Source organism: Bombus affinis, chromosome 17, assembly GCF_024516045.1.
Source record: "Bombus affinis isolate iyBomAffi1 chromosome 17, iyBomAffi1.2, whole genome shotgun sequence".
Classification (NCBI taxonomy): domain Eukaryota; kingdom Metazoa; phylum Arthropoda; class Insecta; order Hymenoptera; family Apidae; genus Bombus; species Bombus affinis.
Window position 1 is genome coordinate 5,671,229 of NC_066360.1, and position 17,852 is coordinate 5,689,080.

General features: G+C 35.7%; 2 long non-coding RNA genes and 1 pseudogene across 3 annotated transcripts; 1 reads left to right on the plus strand and 2 right to left on the minus strand.

The window, feature by feature from the left end:
- The first annotated feature begins 2,892 nt into the window (after window positions 1–2,892).
- On the plus strand, window positions 2,893–6,045 carry LOC126926185 (uncharacterized). 2 transcript variants are annotated; one of them, XR_007714425.1, is made up of 3 exons: window positions 2,893–2,969; window positions 5,008–5,366; window positions 5,927–6,045. It is a non-coding gene; the product is annotated as an uncharacterized LOC126926185 (long non-coding RNA). The 2 variants fall into 2 exon arrangements; XR_007714424.1 differs by lacking the exon at window positions 5,927–6,045 and adding an exon at window positions 5,554–5,695.
- On the minus strand, window positions 5,103–7,102 carry LOC126926182 (uncharacterized). The gene is made up of 2 exons (XR_007714422.1): window positions 7,002–7,102; window positions 5,103–5,510 (listed from the first exon to the last, which is right to left on the minus strand). It is a non-coding gene; the product is annotated as an uncharacterized LOC126926182 (long non-coding RNA).
- Window positions 7,103–9,202: 2,100 nt separating this feature from the next.
- On the minus strand, window positions 9,203–16,341 carry LOC126926386 (uncharacterized; annotated as a pseudogene).
- Between the last annotated feature and the right edge of the window lie 1,511 nt (window positions 16,342–17,852).

Consider the following 17,852-nt stretch of genomic DNA (forward strand, 5'->3'; position numbering starts at 1 on the left):
TGCTCGCTGTTCTCACCGGATCATAGCGCGTTCATAATCCAGAGACTCTAGGAGGCTGCGCGACTGGGAAATATTTCAACGCCATGTGCCTGAATTTAAGATTAAGGATTTTTTATAGAAATTGTCATCTTCACGGCTCTGCCGATCAAGATAAGGCCCCGATTACTCGAAACATCACCAGAGGCCTCCAGTATGATTTTGGTTCGTGTCCGTACTGCAGCCAATAAGTCGTTTTCTAAGGAACTGTATATTTCATCTTCCTTTAAATCTTTCAAATTTGTATAACTTTTATAACTTGGTACAACATGAAGATATATCGTATAAATATTTAATACTTTCTTCATGTACTATAAATTCTGATACACTTCTCTTTTTGGAACGTTTGCTTTTTGTTGTAGTTTTTCTTTTTGTTTGTAATAATTATTTAAAATAATAATTTATTATTACGAATTCATATTGTGGTATTTGTATCTTTTTCGTCACATTCAATTTACATAAGCTTAAGTATGCTTAATGATACAAATGATATAAGAATATCAAAACTTATTTGAAATATCACAAATATGATATTTAGTGTGTAATACGTACCATTTTTTACACCACGTGCAGTACAATTATCCATCATTTGTATTTTATAATTAAAACGTTAATACACGAGAATGACGATATTCCTTAGCACAGAAGTAGCATAAATATGAAAAACCGATATGGAAATATCGGAACTACTCGATTAAGATTGAGAAACTACCTAAAAGATTGCAGACGAGGTACAGAATAGACGGGACACGGAACCTGCGACACATCTTTGTTTCCCACGTTGTTTTCTTTTTTTTTCTTTTTTTTTTTCTTTTTTTTTTTTTTAACGTTTATTCTCCAAGAAGATTGGTATTACATATATGTAATATCCACAATAAACAATGAATTTCGGTTGTGGGGTGTGTTATGTCGCATAAGATAATCCTTCAATGTCTGACCGTCAAAAGGCCCAAGCACCATTAGACAGACCCTCAATAAACCTAAGGCCCCGGCATAAAATTTTAATTTTTAACGTCATTATTTTAACACATATTTCAAGTTAATCCTTTTGTCCTGAAGGACTTTGTAAGCCTAGAAAGTTCTCCGGTTTAAAGCAGGTTATTAGACAGGTCCTTAGATTTATTAGACGCTCTTAGAAATTACGGAGACAACGGGTAGTGACCTAACGGAAGAAGCGGAAATTTATCTAACGGAAAATCCGGTTTTTCCCGTAAACAACGACATCACCTAGCAAAGTTAGTAGAAAGTTTCCTTCCCCTCTCACTACTTATTAACATGACTAGAACCAATAGGCATCGCGCATCGTTACCCCCACCTTACTAACGAAAAGTGTGAGCAACGAATCCGCTTTCTTCGTTCAAGAAAACACACCCACACCGAGCTTTCCTCCGTAACTGCATAAGAGCTGAACGTCAGTCTTCTCTATTGCTACTTTTCAACTACAACAAGAACTACAACAAGAAACTCAACTTTAAGGGGCTTGCTCTACCACCGAAGGATGTTGTGCACGTATATCGCATCTTCATACGCCAAATCATCGTCTGCGATGTACATCATAAGCAACGACGTAAGTTCATTGTATCTATTTGTTGATAATATATAGTTTATAACTCCGAATCGCAGCGTTATACCACCTCAACCGCCCCTATTATCTCGACGGAAATCGATCTATTCGCGGCGTGCATTATTATAATCGTAACGGGAACTTACGACTTCCGCTGACGTGTTTTCTCGCGATTGGTCGAAAACACATTTTCTTCATGTACTAGAAATTCTGATACACTTCTCTTTTAGGAAAATTTTCGTTTTTCTTTTTTTTTTTTTTCTTTATTTAAGTCTTCCTTTTTGCTTGTAATAATTATTTAAAGTAATAATTTATTATTACGATTTCTTTTTACTGAAGTCCTCCTTTTTGTTTGCAATAATTATTTAAAGTAATTTATTATTACGAGTTCATATTGTGGTATTTGTATCTTTTTCGTCATATTCAATTTACATAAGCTTACTTATTTGAAACTTACCTGTTTAACTTATTTGAAATATCAAAAATATGACATTTAGTGTGTAATACGTACGATTTCTTACACCACGTGCGGTACAATTATCCATCATTTGTGTTTTATAATTAAAACGGAAGACAGTTTATTTCTATATAGAGATACAGTGACTATCGCAGAGTATTCTGGCATTTGTTCGAATCACCAGAGAAAAGATTTTTCATTGAACACATGAATAAATTGTATATGTAATGAACAATACTATGTTCCATCAAACACGTACATTGTACACGCTTATGTTGCGCATAGTTTACAGCATTGAACATCACAACTGTGTCTTCACGTTGACCTAGTCACATTGAAAAGTATATTTAAGGGGAGGGGGGCTAAGGTTAATTCGTACAAAATAATGGATGTTTTTGTGAATTATTTGTGACGACACAGTTAAAATCTCTTTATTAAAACCAATAGTACACTAAAGTATGACATTCGAAGAATATTGTATAAAATTTTCGTTGACCTAGTCACACTGAAAAGTATATTTAAGGGGAGGAGCGGCTAAGGTTAATTCGTACAAAAATAAAGGATGTTTTTGTGAATTATTTGTGACGACACAGTTAAAATCTTTTTATTAAAATCAATAGTACATTAAAGTATGATATTCGAAGAATATTGTATAAAATTTTCGTTGACATAGTCACGTTGACCTAGTCACACTGAAAAGTATATTTAAGGGGAGGGACGGCTAAGGTTAATTCGTATAAAATAAAGGATGTCTTTGTGAGTTATTTGTGACGACACAGTTGAAATGTCTTTATTAAAACCAATAGTACATTATAGTACGATATTCGAAGAATATTGTATAAAATTTTCGTTGACCTAGTCACGTTGACCTAGTCACACTGAAAAGTATATTTAAGGGGAGGAGCGGCTAAGGTTAATTCGTACAAAAATAAGGCATGTTTTTGTGAATTATTTGTGACGACACAGTTAAAATCTCTTTATTAAAAACAATAGTACGTTAAAGTATGAGATTCGAAGAATATTGTATAAAATTTTCGTTGACCTAGTCACGTTGACCTAGTCACACTGGAAAGTATATTTAAGGGGAGGGGGGCTAAGGTTAATTCGTACAAAAATAAGGCATGTTTTTGTGAATTATTTGTGACGACACAGTTAAAATCTCTTTATTAAAAACAATAGTACGTTAAAGTATGAGATTCGAAGAATATTGTATAAAATTTTCGTTGACCTAGTCACGTTGACCTAGTCACACTGGAAAGTATATTTAAGGGGAGGGGGGCTAAGGTTAATTCGTACAAAACAAAGGATGTTTTTGTGAATTATTTGTGACGACACAGTTAAAATCTTTTTTATTAAAACCAATAGTACATTATAGTATGACATTCGAAGAATATTGTATAAAATTTTCGTTGACCTAGTCACGTTGACCTAGTCATACTGAAAAGTATATTTAAGGGGAGGGGGGGCTAAGGTTAATTCGTACAAAAATAAGGCATGTTTTTGTGAATTATTTGTGACGACACAGTTAAAATCTCTTTATTAAAAACAATAGTACGTTAAAGTATGAGATTGGAAGAATATTGTATAAAATTTTCGTTGACCTAGTCACGTTGACCTAGTCACACTGGAAAGTATATTTAAGGGAAGGGGGGCTAAGGTTAATTCGTACAAAACAAAGGATGTTTTTGTGAATTATTTGTGACGACACAGTTAAAATCTTTTTTATTAAAACCAATAGTACATTATAGTATGACATTCGAAGAATATTGTATAAAATTTTCGTTGACCTAGTCACGTTGACCTAGTCATACTGAAAAGTATATTTAAGGGGAGGGGAGGCTAAGGTTAATTCGTACAAAAATAAGGCATGTTTTTGTGAATTATTTGTGACGACACAGTTAAAATCTCTTTATTAAAAACAATAGTACGTTAAAGTATGAGATTCGAAGAATATTGTATAAAATTTTCGTTGACCTAGTCACGTTGACCTAGTCACACTGAAAAGTATATTTAAGGGGAGGGGGGCTAAGGTTAATTCGTACAAAACAAAGGATGTTTTTGTGAATTATTTGTGACGACACAGTTAAAATCTTTTTATTAAAATCAATAGTACATTAAAGTATGATATTAGAAGAATATTGTATAAAATTTTCGTTGACATAGTCACGTTGACCTAGTCACACTGAAAAGTATATTTAAGGGGAGGGACGGCTAAGGTTAATTCGTATAAAATAAAGGATGTCTTTGTGAGTTATTTGTGACGACACAGTTGAAATGTCTTTATTAAAACCAATAGTACATTATAGTACGATATTCGAAGAATATTGTATAAAATTTTCGTTGACCTAGTCACGTTGACCTAGTCACACTGAAAAGTATATTTAAGGGGAGGGGGGCTAAGGTTAATTCGTATAAAATAAAGGATGTCTTTGTGAGTTATTTGTGACGACACAGTTGAAATGTCTTTATTAAAACTAATAGTACATTATAGTATGATATTCGAAGAATATTGTATAAAATTTTCGTTGACCTAGTCACGTTGACCCAGTCACACTGAAAAGTATATTTAAGGGGAGGGGGGCTAAGGTTAATTCGTACAAAACAAAGGAAGTTTTTGTGAATTATCTGTGACGACACAGTTAAAATCTTTTTTATTAAAACCAATAGTACATTATAGTATGATATTCGAAGAATATTGTATAAAATTTTCGTTGACCTAGTCACGTTGACCTAGTCACACTGAAAAGTATATTTTAGGGGAGGGGGGCTAATTCGTACAAAACAAAGGATGTTTCTGTGAATTATTTGTGACGACACAGTTAAAATCTTTTTTATTAAAACCAATAGTACATTATAGTATGACATTCGAAGAATTGTATAAAATTTTCGTTGACCTAGTCACGTTGACCTAGTCACACTGAAAAGTATATTTAAGGGGAGGGGGGCTAAGGTTAATTCGTATAAAATAAAGGATGTCTTTGTGAGTTATTTGTGACGACACAGTTGAAATGTCTTTATTAAAACCAATAGTACATTATAGTATGATATTCGAAGAATATTGTATAAAATTTTCGTTGACCTAGTCACGTTGACCTAGTCACACTGAAAAGTACATTTAAGGGGAGGAGCGGCTAAGGTTAATTCGTACAAACATAAGGCATGTTTTTGTGAATTATTTGTGACGACACAGTTAAAATCTCTTTATTAAAACCAATAGTACACTAAAGTATGACATTCGAAGAATATTGTATAAAATTTTCGTTGACCTAGTCACACTGAAAAGTATATTTAAGGGGAGGAGCGGCTAAGGTTAATTCGTACAAAAATAAAGGATGTTTTTGTGAATTATTTGTGACGACACAGTTAAAATCTTTTTATTAAAATCAATAGTACATTAAAGTATGATATTCGAAGAATATTGTATAAAATTTTCGTTGACATAGTCACGTTGACCTAGTCACACTGAAAAGTATATTTAAGGGGAGGGACGGCTAAGGTTAATTCGTACAAAAATAAGGCATGTTTTTGTGAATTATTTGTGACGACACAGTTAAAATCTCTTTATTAAAAACAATAGTACGTTAAAGTATGAGATTCGAAGAATATTGTATAAAATTTTCGTTGACCTAGTCACGTTGACCTAGTCACACTGGAAAGTATATTTAAGGGGAGGGGGGCTAAGGTTAATTCGTACAAAACAAAGGATGTTTTTGTGAATTATTTGTGACGACACAGTTAAAATCTTTTTTATTAAAACCAATAGTACATTATAGTATGACATTCGAAGAATATTGTATAAAATTTTCGTTGACCTAGTCACGTTGACCTAGTCATACTGAAAAGTATATTTAAGGGGTGGGGGGGCTAAGGTTAATTCGTACAAAAATAAGGCATGTTTTTGTGAATTATTTGTGACGACACAGTTAAAATCTCTTTATTAAAAACAATAGTACGTTAAAGTATGAGATTCGAAGAATATTGTATAAAATTTTCGTTGACCTAGTCACGTTGACCTAGTCACACTGAAAAGTATATTTAAGGGGAGGGGGGCTAAGGTTAATTCGTACAAAACAAAGGATGTTTTTGTGAATTATTTGTGACGACACAGTTAAAATCTCTTTATTAAAAACAATAGTACGTTAAAGTATGAGATTCGAAGAATATTGTATAAAATTTTCGTTGACCTAGTCACGTTGACCTAGTCATACTGAAAAGTATATTTAAGGGGAGGGGGGGCTAAGGTTAATTCGTACAAAAATAAGGCATGTTTTTGTGAATTATTTGTGACGACACAGTTAAAATCAATTTATTAAAAACAATAGTACGTTAAAGTATGAGATTCGAAGAATATTGTATAAAATTTTCGTTGACCTAGTCACGTTGACCTAGTTACACTGAAAAGTATATTTAAGGGGAGGAGCGGCTAAGGTTAATTCGTACAAAACAAAGGATGTTTTTGTGAATTATATGTGACGACACAGTTAAAATCTTTTTTATTAAAACCAATAGTACATTATAGTATGATATTCGAAGAATATTGTATAAAATTTTCGTTGACCTAGTCACGTTGACCTAGTCACACTGAAAAGTATATTTAAGGGGAGGGGGGCTAAGGTTAATTCGTACAAAACAAAGGATGTTTTTGTGAATTATTTGTGACGACACAGTTAAAATCAATTTATTAAAAACAATAGTACGTTAAAGTATGAGATTCGAAGAATATTGTATAAAATTTTCGTTGACCTAGTCACGTTGACCTAGTTACACTGAAAAGTATATTTAAGGGGAGGAGCGGCTAAGGTTAATTCGTACAAAAATAAGGCATGTTTTTGTGAATTATTTGTGACGACACAGTTAAAATCTCTTTATTAAAAACAATAGTACGTTAAAGTATGAGATTCGAGGAATATTGTATAAAATTTTCGTTGACCTAGTCACGTTGACCTAGTCACACTGAAAAGTATATTTAAGGGGAGGAGCGGCTAAGGTTAATTCGTACAAACATAAGGCATGTTTTTGTGAATTATTTGTGACGACACAGTTAAAATCTCTTTATTAAAAACAATAGTACGTTAAAGTATGAGATTCGAAGAATATTGTATAAAATTTTCGTTGACCTAGTCACGTTGACCTAGTCACACTGAAAAGTATATTTAAGGGGGGGGGGGGCTAAGGTTAATTCGTACAAACATAAGGCATGTTTTTGTGAATTATTTGTGACGACACAGTTAAAATCTCTTTATTAAAACCAGTAGTACGCTAAAGTATGACATTCGAAGAATATTGCATAAAATTTTCACGGTGAAATATTAAAAAATACGGCAATGGCAGCAATTATTCAGACGTGTCTCGGAAAAAAGGTAGAATTGCTCATAACTTGGTGCTGGGTCATCTGAAATCTAAAAATCAAAGTTCATTCGTTAGGTAACAGTTTTCCTCAGTTAACGCTGGGAGAGTTTTCCGAAATTTCAATTTTTCACTTTTTTAAAATTAGCCGCAAATTTTCGCAAAATCGGCTAACTTTCCCTTCGAAGTGTTCCAAAAAAGTGAACAATTGAAATTTCAAAAAACCCTCCCAGCGCTAACTGGGGAAAACTGTTACCTAACGAATGAACTTTGATTTTTTGATTTCAGATGACCCAGCACCAAGTTATGAGCAATTCTACCATTTTTCCGAGACACGTCCGAATAATTGCTGCCATTGTCATATTTTTTAATATTTCTCCGTGAATATTTTATACAATATTCTTCGAATGTCATACTTTAATGTATTATTGGATTTAATAAGGAGATTTTAACTGTGTCGTCGCAAATAATTCACAAAAACGTGCCTTATTTTTGTAGGAATTAACCTTATCCTCCCCTTAATGTAAAATAAAACTAATTTGCTATACTATCGATGCATTATTTCGATAATAATATGGATAGAACATCACTTCCAATGTAACTTTTCTACAAAAAAAAAAAAAAACTAGTTAAATTTATCGGTAAAAAACAATCAAAATGAAATTCTTCATTTTCCGATATTAGACAATATTATAGATAGATATAGGAAATACAGTTTCGTATGCAAATAACATGCGTGAAGCGATTGAAAATTCATAATTAAAATAGTTCGTTATTCTAAGACTCGAGCTCGGCTTGAAAGAGGAAGGCAAATTTGAATTTCACCGAATGCCTACGATATTCAAACTTCGTTCCTATCATTGGCAAATATAAAATTGCATTATTTTGATCAATCACTTGCTCGCAATAAAAAAGAGAAGGAAAATAGACGAAAGTTGAATTGCGATGAATTTGAAAATTATTTACCACCAATTTGACAATTTGGCAATAATATGAATATTCTCAATGTAACTTCGATCTTTCCAGTCTTTATAATATTCGATATACCTATTATTACATATACATACACACTAAATTTTATTATATACATATACTATATCTAATTTTATTATACCACAGTATCATTATTTTATATTTACAGAATACTCAAGCGATACGATACTGTTGATATTATTAAATGTATAAAGAGAGAAACGCGGATAAATTGTAAGGTAGAAAATATATACTTAACAGAGAAGTGTAATAATAAGTAGGAATACAATTTGAGTTACGCTAGTGTCAAGTAAAAAATAACTCTCGTACTGATGTATATAAAAACTTTATTTCTCAAGAGTCGAAGGCTCTTGAGTACCAATATTACAATGCTCCAGTATCGGCTTATGATTCAGACTGGCTCGGCCGTCATTATTCGGAATCTAAATACCAAGCAGGAACAATTAAAAATGATGGAGGGGATATTGTTCCTGGGTGTTCCTTATCAGAGTGGCGAGGTGTTAACTGACCGGATGATATTTAGAAGTGTTACCGTCCGGAGGATATTTAGAGGTATCAATTGTCCTAAAAATATTTAGAGTGGAGGTATCAATTGTCCGGAGAATATTTAGCAGTGGTCGCCTAAGGTGACGTCAGGATAAAAGAATTTGGGGTTACACTAGCAGTGTTATGAGGTAACACTGAAAACTCTGAAGCCAACGTCGCCTGTCTATAGTTTATGGCGGGTCCTTGTCCCAGGTCTTTTGTCTATACGTTGTCGATGGCTTCAGCGCTTGCATAAATAGAAAGGATAGTGTAGAGGTTTTTTTTTTTAGAAGTGATGACAACTTCAACATGCTCAATAGAGAACTGCTTCTTGGTAGTGTACATTTAGGTATAAGTATCCAACAAACAGAATCATCTCCAGCATCTTTCTCTTTGACTTCCAACGTGTCTTCTTTGAAATCTTCAGACTTGAATGTCTGACGATCTTCGACCATAATGACTGTAGTCCGTATTCTTGGGGAGTTTGATATGACGTAAGATTTTCTCTCTGATTCACTGCGGCCGTCTTCGTCGTTCATAGAACTTCTTGATGATAGGCTTCTCATTCTAGAAATGTCTCCCTTCTCTAAAGCGTTCACTATTTGCTTCACAAAACACTCTTTCTTATCATCTTGGATATGGCACGGACGATCTAAGTTTCGGACGATCTCTCGAACTATTTTCTTCTTGCGATTCAATTGTTTACTCCGTGACGGAAACTCTAAGTCTATGGGGTTACTCGATTCTTGGAAACTGTCGTGCGTTGAACTGCTTTCGAAGATAAACGCCCGTTCCAGCAGATTCGGAGATATCTTCTTAGATCTTCGAATATTCTCAGACTTGTTCGACACATTCATTAACTTGTTTTCGAAAATCAAAGATTTCTCCGGTATGCTGGGTGAAAGAATCTTCCCTTTTGAACTATTTTCGATCATAGCAGATGAAAATAGCTGGGCTTGAGAGAATTTTGGAGTAGAATTGGCACGAAGTTTGAAGAATTTTGACTTTACATCTGGAGTGTTTAAAGAAGTCGTCACAACTTCGGAAGCTTGAGAGGATTTTAGAGTATATCTGGTATCACATTTGACGAAGTTTGACTTTACATCTGGAGTGTTTCAAGGAGTCGTCACAACTTCGGAAGCTTGAGAGGATTTTAGAGTATATCTGGTATCACATTTGACGAAGTTTGACTTTACATCTGGAGTGTTTCAAGGAGTCGTCACAACTTCGGAAGTTTGAGAGGATTTCGAAGTAGATTTGGCACTATATTTGACGAAGTTTGGCTTTTCCAGTGTTTTTAAAAGAATCGTCAAAGCTTGGGAAGCTCGAAAGCTCTGCTGTTCCTTTGTCTATTCTCTCTGCTTTTGTCTGTTATCACATCGACATTTCTTAAATCTTCAGCCTCAGTAGTCCTATCAACGTTAAATGGCCGTTCCTTTAAAACAAACGTCTCTCTACTACCGTCATCATTATAGTCGTTATTGCACATGTAATCAGTCTTTCGGAAACTCAATCTTCAGACTGAATGGAAAAACGAGGTTTATGTTGTGGCTTTTTCTAGAAGGCGACATTTTAGGAAAAGTCTTGGAAATTTTTCGAACGAACTTCATTATCCGAATGTTCACGTCCAATATTTCTTCCTTGGGTGAAGAAGACTTGGTCGGCGATCTCGTGGTAACATTTGCTGACAAAATATTTTCTTCTTATAGGATGTTATAGGCAGTGCCGATTTCTTAGCTTTCTCGTGTACATTTTCCTTCGCGTGTGAAAATATATTCGAAATTCAAAGTTATATTATTAATACAACACAGTCAATATGACTGACATACTTCTTTAAAAAAAGGACCATGACTTACAATTCCAAAATCTGTCATTTGTTCTTTATATTTTCATAAGTATCGAACATCAACGAATACCTATTGAATCGAAAGACGATGAAATTGATGTACAGTTTCTTCTAAAAATAGGACTCTTCCATGATGGTAGACGATGTTTAATCGGCATGACGTTTAATATCTTTGGTGGATTCGATATTTGTTTAAATATCGATATGAGATGGAAAAATCTTTCGAAGAGACTGTTGAACTTTCAATTCGACTTCCGTCAATTGCGTATTCTATTAAAGGGAAATAAGATACAAAATTACGAAAATATTCAGATCAAATAAGACTTGATTCTGTAATAAAAATCATGTATACGTAAAATTGCTCGATGTTCTAATATCGTCAATTACAAATTATAGCAAACAGTAATTTCGAATAAGAAAACCACTTGAAAAGGAAGAAATTTTCAATCGCAGATTAAAATTCATAGAATCAACCTACGCGATCATTGTCGAAAAACAGCATGTTATTTCTAATCCACCCCACTGCCATGTTCAATTAACAATTATTACCAAAACGAAGAAGTAAAACATCACCCAAAAGTCGAAAGAACGAGAACGGAAAACCAATGTTCTAACGCATTTTCCCGCAAATGATATGTCCACCCTTTTGACTAGATTCAAATTACCCCATTTCCGGGACAAGACGAATGTTAAACGCAAGTATTTATTTTCAGGTACAGTTTGCAGTTTCTGGGAATCCTCAAAAGATGCTCAGAGAGCCAGTTTGATTATGGAGGAAAATCACTTACCAAGTAGCATCTAAAAAAGAAACTATAATTTTAACAACGAGCGTCGAGTCGACTTCTAAGTGGTGGAGGCGTCAACTAGTAGATCGAGTCGTCTGGATCAGTCGTTCCCATTTTACTCCGATTCTGTGGCCGAGTGTTCACTAATTTAAAGAATCCGCAATCTTGGGATTTTCTGACAAAAGAACGACCGATATAGCAGTAATGCGTACTGAACATACACCTTAAGTTAAATTTTTATTGTCCTTGTTGATAGTTATTTAAACAAAAATAATGAATGTCTGCGATAAAACCGCTGAAAACGGGATCGATGTTGATGAAGTCTACACTGGTGTACATGTAATGATAAAAGTACTCGCGTAAATGCGGGCAAATACATTTCTCGGAAGCGGAACAACAATGTGAGGAATATCTCCGAGACCATGTCCAACGCATCAAGGAAGAGTGATACATCGTCGCCCTGCCATTCAACGAGAGGCTTTTCTCACTTGGGACGTCGGAGTCCGTTGCTGATTCCAACGCGACAAACAACTTGAAAGCGGTGGTTCGAGAATATTTAGACTTAGGTCACATGACGAAGCTCACGACGGATCCCTCGAGCAACCATTATTATTATTGGTATCATTTACCGTAATCAAGGAATCGAACGACATTATCAAACTTCTCTGAACGACACTCTTCACAGAGGTCCAAAGTTATAAAATATTCGGAAGATGTTTCAACAAATCCTAGTACGCCCAGAAGACAGGAAATATCAATTGATTCTATGGCGTAATTCCAACGGGGAAGTCAACTCAACACCGTGACATTCGGACTATCAGCAGCCCCGTAGCTAGCCCTCCGATGCCTAAAACAGTTGACAGACGACGAGGGACATCGATTTCCGCGAGCGCCAGCGGTTTTACAGCGAGACTTCTATGTCGATGACGCCCTCAAGGAGGAGGTAATATCGATCAGACAAGAACTTACTGAACTTCTCCGATCGGCCGGTTTAAGCATCCGAGAATGGGCTTCCAACGACAAGGACATACTTCAAGGGCTATCCGAAAAGGACAAAAACAGCTACCACCTGCGTTACTAAACGATTAGTTCTGCGAGTGCCAGAATCTATGATCCACTAGGATTGCTCGTGCCAGTGATTGTTAGAGCAAAGATTTTACCTGAACGAATGTAGGCATTGAAAATCGATTGGGGTGAATCCCTTCCAGCAGATTTGGCTAGAAGGCAGCTATTAACATAGAATTATAGGGGTTTTGTGACGCCAGTGAGAGGGCATACGGAGCATGTGTATACCTGTGTAGCATCGACTCTGAGGGACATATCCAGACTCAACTACTTACAGCGCGATCAAAGGTAGCGCCGCTAAAATCACTGGCCATCCCAAGATTCGAACTAAGCGGAGCATTGCTTCTCACATCTGTAATCTCCGTTATAAAAAGATGATTAACGATAAATATCTCGGATCGTGTACTGGACTGACTCCACCATCGTGCTCCAGTGTATCAAGTCCTTAACATATACGTTCAGGAATTTGATGCAAATCGCATGCCTTAGATACAAACCAAAATCAACATCGCCGACTGGCGTCGTGTGCCCACCACCGACAACCCAGCGGATCTAATCTCTCGAGGTTAGACGCCTAAGGAATTCCTGAGCCCGACCATTTGGAAAACCGGACCCGAGTGACTTAAGTAGATAGAAGAAAATGGGCGATCTGGATCCCAACACCGTTGGGCCAGATCTCGAAACAAAAAAGGACGATCTGTTACGAACAACGTCGACCATACTTTATTAAAAAGATATCCCTCCTGGATAAAATTAATAAGGGTGGTCGTTTGGTGTCTGTGATGGAGACAAAACCGAGATGTACATCTGGCCGTCGACGAATTAATTTTAGCTCATAACAAGTTAGTACCAATGTTATAAAATATTCATTTCTCGAATGAGATTCATACACTCCAGAAGGATCGAGTCAAAAACGTTGGAGTGAAACTCCAACCCCTAAATCTCTTTATCGACGAGAAGCGGATATTACTGACTCGGTAACTCACCGATGGCTTTCCAACAAATAAACCTCATTATTTTGCCAAAGTCGTCAGTCAATACTTATTGAGCTATATTAAAGCGAAGGCTTAAATCTCGTGTGATGTGTTGCGTGGTTTTCCGTGATATCTTGAATGATACCTTGCACAGCACATTACACGATGTCTTGCGATACTTTTCAATTTCTCACGGCAACGCATAACAGCGTATTTACTTGTTTCCCAATTGAAGAAGAACGAATTTTCAACAGATATATAATAAACGATTAGACGTTTATGTACATATATTCTTAAGTCTCATGTGTAATAAGTCTCATATTTCAAATATGTTGATCCATTTAATTGAGATAAACGGAGCAATGATTTTATCGTTTAAGACTTTGGCAAAACATTCACCGAGAATTGTATCTTTAAATTTGTTTCTGTTGATACGTGTCGATTTTTGTGTATGGATCTCCACGAGTAAGGAGGTTGAGCGTTCAATTTACCGTTTCTCCTGCAAAAGATCGCGCGAATTCGTTTACGTCTTTGAATATTGTGTTCTTCTTCTCTACAACTTATACAAGGTGAGCTGCCGCTCATGTGCCGTTCGGTTTGAGGACCACTGAGCGCCCCGCTATTTTGACCGACCTCCTTTCGTACATGTAAAAAGGGTTGCTCGCGTGCAGAGATATTACGGCTAATTTTTAATTCTCAATAACTAAAAAACGAAACCGAAAAAATAATTTTTTTATTCTTATTTTCGTTAATTTTGGCTTCAAGAATCACCCCCTTCAATTTCCTGCCACCTGTAGTCAGAACACTTTGTATATATATGTTAAAGTAATAACATATAGCGGTTTATTAAATATAAAATTTATATGTAACAGAATAACTATCTTATATGTAACAGAATAACTTGAAGTATTAACGTACACTGCTCTATTCTCTTATACATCTCAAACAGGAATGAATTTGTTTTATTGCACATTCATTAATTCATTAATTCATTAATTCAATTTCCTTTTATCTTTCTCTCTTTCATTCCTCGCTCGTATAATACAGATGTACACAAACCAATTTTCTAACAATATACCGAGTAATATAAAAAGTGGGGCATTTAAGACAGGTCACCTGATAGATGAAGATACAAGAAAATGCATTAGACTGAACTTACTTGATATCCAAGGGCTCATAATCTGATATTACTAATTTTTCTATAGCTGGAGCCGTCAACGCAAAAAGTTAGCCAAGATCAACTGCAATAGAAAATAAATTGTCTCAGAGCACTCTCCCAATACTTCGAAGATACATAACATGCAACATGTTATGTATATACTCACTGTTGGTATAAATCTTCGAAATGACGACTATACATGAATACATTTTTTTCTTTTTTCTTAAATAACTCCAATGCACTAGAATTTGTTCAGGAAGGACATTTGGTAAATTGTTTTGACAATGTTTGAAATATTTATCACGTAGATGCTCCCTTAGTAGAATATATCTCTAATGCACACACTCTTTATGCCGAGAAGATGACGTCGTTTGGATGCGTCCAGCGTAGTCTTCTAGCAAGGTTTTCTGAATGTAGATTGCTACATGGCTAGGATAGCTTTCAGGCCCTATCACGCATTGATATTTGAATTCCTATTCTAGTACTTTGATAATAAGATCGCTTCCTATTTGCTCGCTCCGCATGTGCCAATGATGCCAATCCCATTGATTCAAAACGTTTTATAAATAACACGCTTATTGCTTATGTTTAGCTCAGAGTTTCCGCTAGTAGGTATTACTTTTATGTATACTAACATTGTTCAGAGCAGCAACAATAACAAATAAGAGCAAATTATAATAATAACAATAACTAATAACAATTCAACATGTTCAATAAGTTCAATACGTTGTATGCTGTATCATCTACAGATGTGAATATTGGAGCCTCAATAATAGTAGTAATATCTAATGGTAGTGTATAGCTCATATAGTACTGGCCCCACAACGCTGCTTTGTGCTATACCTGCTTCAATAAGTTCCATAAGTTGTATGCTGTATCATCTGCAGATGTAAATATTGTGGCCACAATATCTTCAGTGTATAGCATGTATAATACTGGCCTGACAACGCTGCTTTGTGCTATACCTGCTTCAATAAGTTCAATAAGTTGTATGCTGTATCATCTGCAGATGGAGATATTGTGGCCTCAGTATCATCAGTGTATAGCATGTATAATACTGGCCCCACAACGCTGCTTTGTGCTATACCTGCTTCAATAAGTTCCATAAGTTGTATGCTGTATCATCTGCAGATGTAAATATTGTGGCCACAATATCTTCAGTGTATAGCATGTATAATACTGACCCGACAACGCTGCTTTGTGCTATACCTGCTTCAATAAGTTCAATAAGTTGTATGCTGTATCATCTGCAGATGGAGATATTGTGGCCTCAGTATCATCAGTATATAGCATGTATAATACTGGCCCCACAACGCTGCTTTGTGCTATACCTGCTTCAATAAGTTCCATAAGTTGTATGCTGTATCATCTGCAGATGTAAATATTGTGGCCACAATATCTTCAGTGTATAGCATGTATAATACTGACCCGACAACGCTGCTTTGTGCTATACCTGCTTCAATAAGTTCAATAAGTTGTATGCTGTATCATCTGCAGATGGAGATATTGTTGCCTCAGTATCTTCAGTGTATAGCATGTATAATACTGGCCTGACAACGCTGCTTTGTGCTATACCTGCTTCAATAAGTTCAATAAGTTGTACGCTGTATCATCTGCAGACGTAAATATTGTGGCCACAATATCTTCAGTGTATAGCATGTATAATACTGACCCGACAACGCTGCTTTGTGCTATACCTGCTTCAATAAGTTCAATAAGTTGTATGCTGTATCATCTGCAGATGGAGATATTGTGGCCGCAGTATCTTCAGTGTATAGCATGTATAATACTGGCCCGACAACGCTGCCTTGTGCTATACCTGCTTCAATAAGTTCAATAAGTTGTATGCTGTATCATCTGCAGATGGAAATATTGTGGCCTCAGTATCATCAGTGTATAGCATGTATAATACTGGCCCGACAACGCTGCCTTGTGCTATACCTGCTTCAATAAGTTCAATAAGTTGTATGCTGTATCATCTCCACATGGAGATATTGTGGCCTCAGTATCTTCAGTGTATAGCATGTATAATACTGGCCCGACAACGCTGCTTTGTGCTATACCTGCTTCAATAAGTTCAATAAGTTGTATGCTGTATCATCTGCAGATGGAAATATAGTGGCCTCAGTATCATCAGTGTATAGCATGTATAATACTGGCCCGACAACGCTGCCTTGTGCTGTACCTGCTTCAATAAGTTCAATAAGTTGTATGCTGTATCATCTGGAGATGGAGATATTGTGGCCTCAGTATCTTCAGTGTATAGCATGTATAAAACTGGCCCGACAACGCTGCTTTGTGCAATACCTGCTTCAATAAGTTCAATAAGTTGTATGCTGTATCATCTGCAGATGGAAATATTGTGGCCTCAGTATCTTCAGTGTATAGCATGTATAATACTGGCCCGATAACGCTGCTTTGTGCTATACCTGCTTCAATAAGTTCAATAAGTTGTATGCTGTATCATCTGCAGATGTAAATATTGTGGCCACAATATCTTCAGTGTATAGCATGTATAATACTGACCCGACAACGCTGCTTTGTGCAATACCTGCTTCAATAAGTTCAATAAGTTGTATGCTGTATCATCTGCAGATGGAAATATTGTGGCCTCAGTATCATCAGTGTATAGCATGTATAATACTGGCCCGACAACGCTGCTTTGTGCAATACCTGCTTCAATAAGTTCAATAAGTTGTATGCTGTATCATCTGCAGATGGAGATATTGTGGCCTCAGTATCTTCAGTGTATAGCATGTATAATACTGGCCCGACAACGCTGCTTTGTGCTATACCTGCTTCAATAAGTTCAATAAGTTGTATGCTGTATCATCTGCAGATGGAAATATTGTGGCCTCAGTATCATCAGTGTATAGCATGTATAATACTGGCCCGACAACGCTGCTTTGTGCTATACCTGCTTCAATAAGTTCAATAAGTTGTATGCTGTATCATCTGCAGATGGAGATATTGTGGCCTCAGTATCTTCAGTGTATAGCATGTATAATACTGGCCCGACAACGCTGCCTTGTGCTATACCTGCTTCAATAAGTTCAATAAGTTGTATGCTGTATCATCTGCAGAAGGAAATATTGTGGCCTC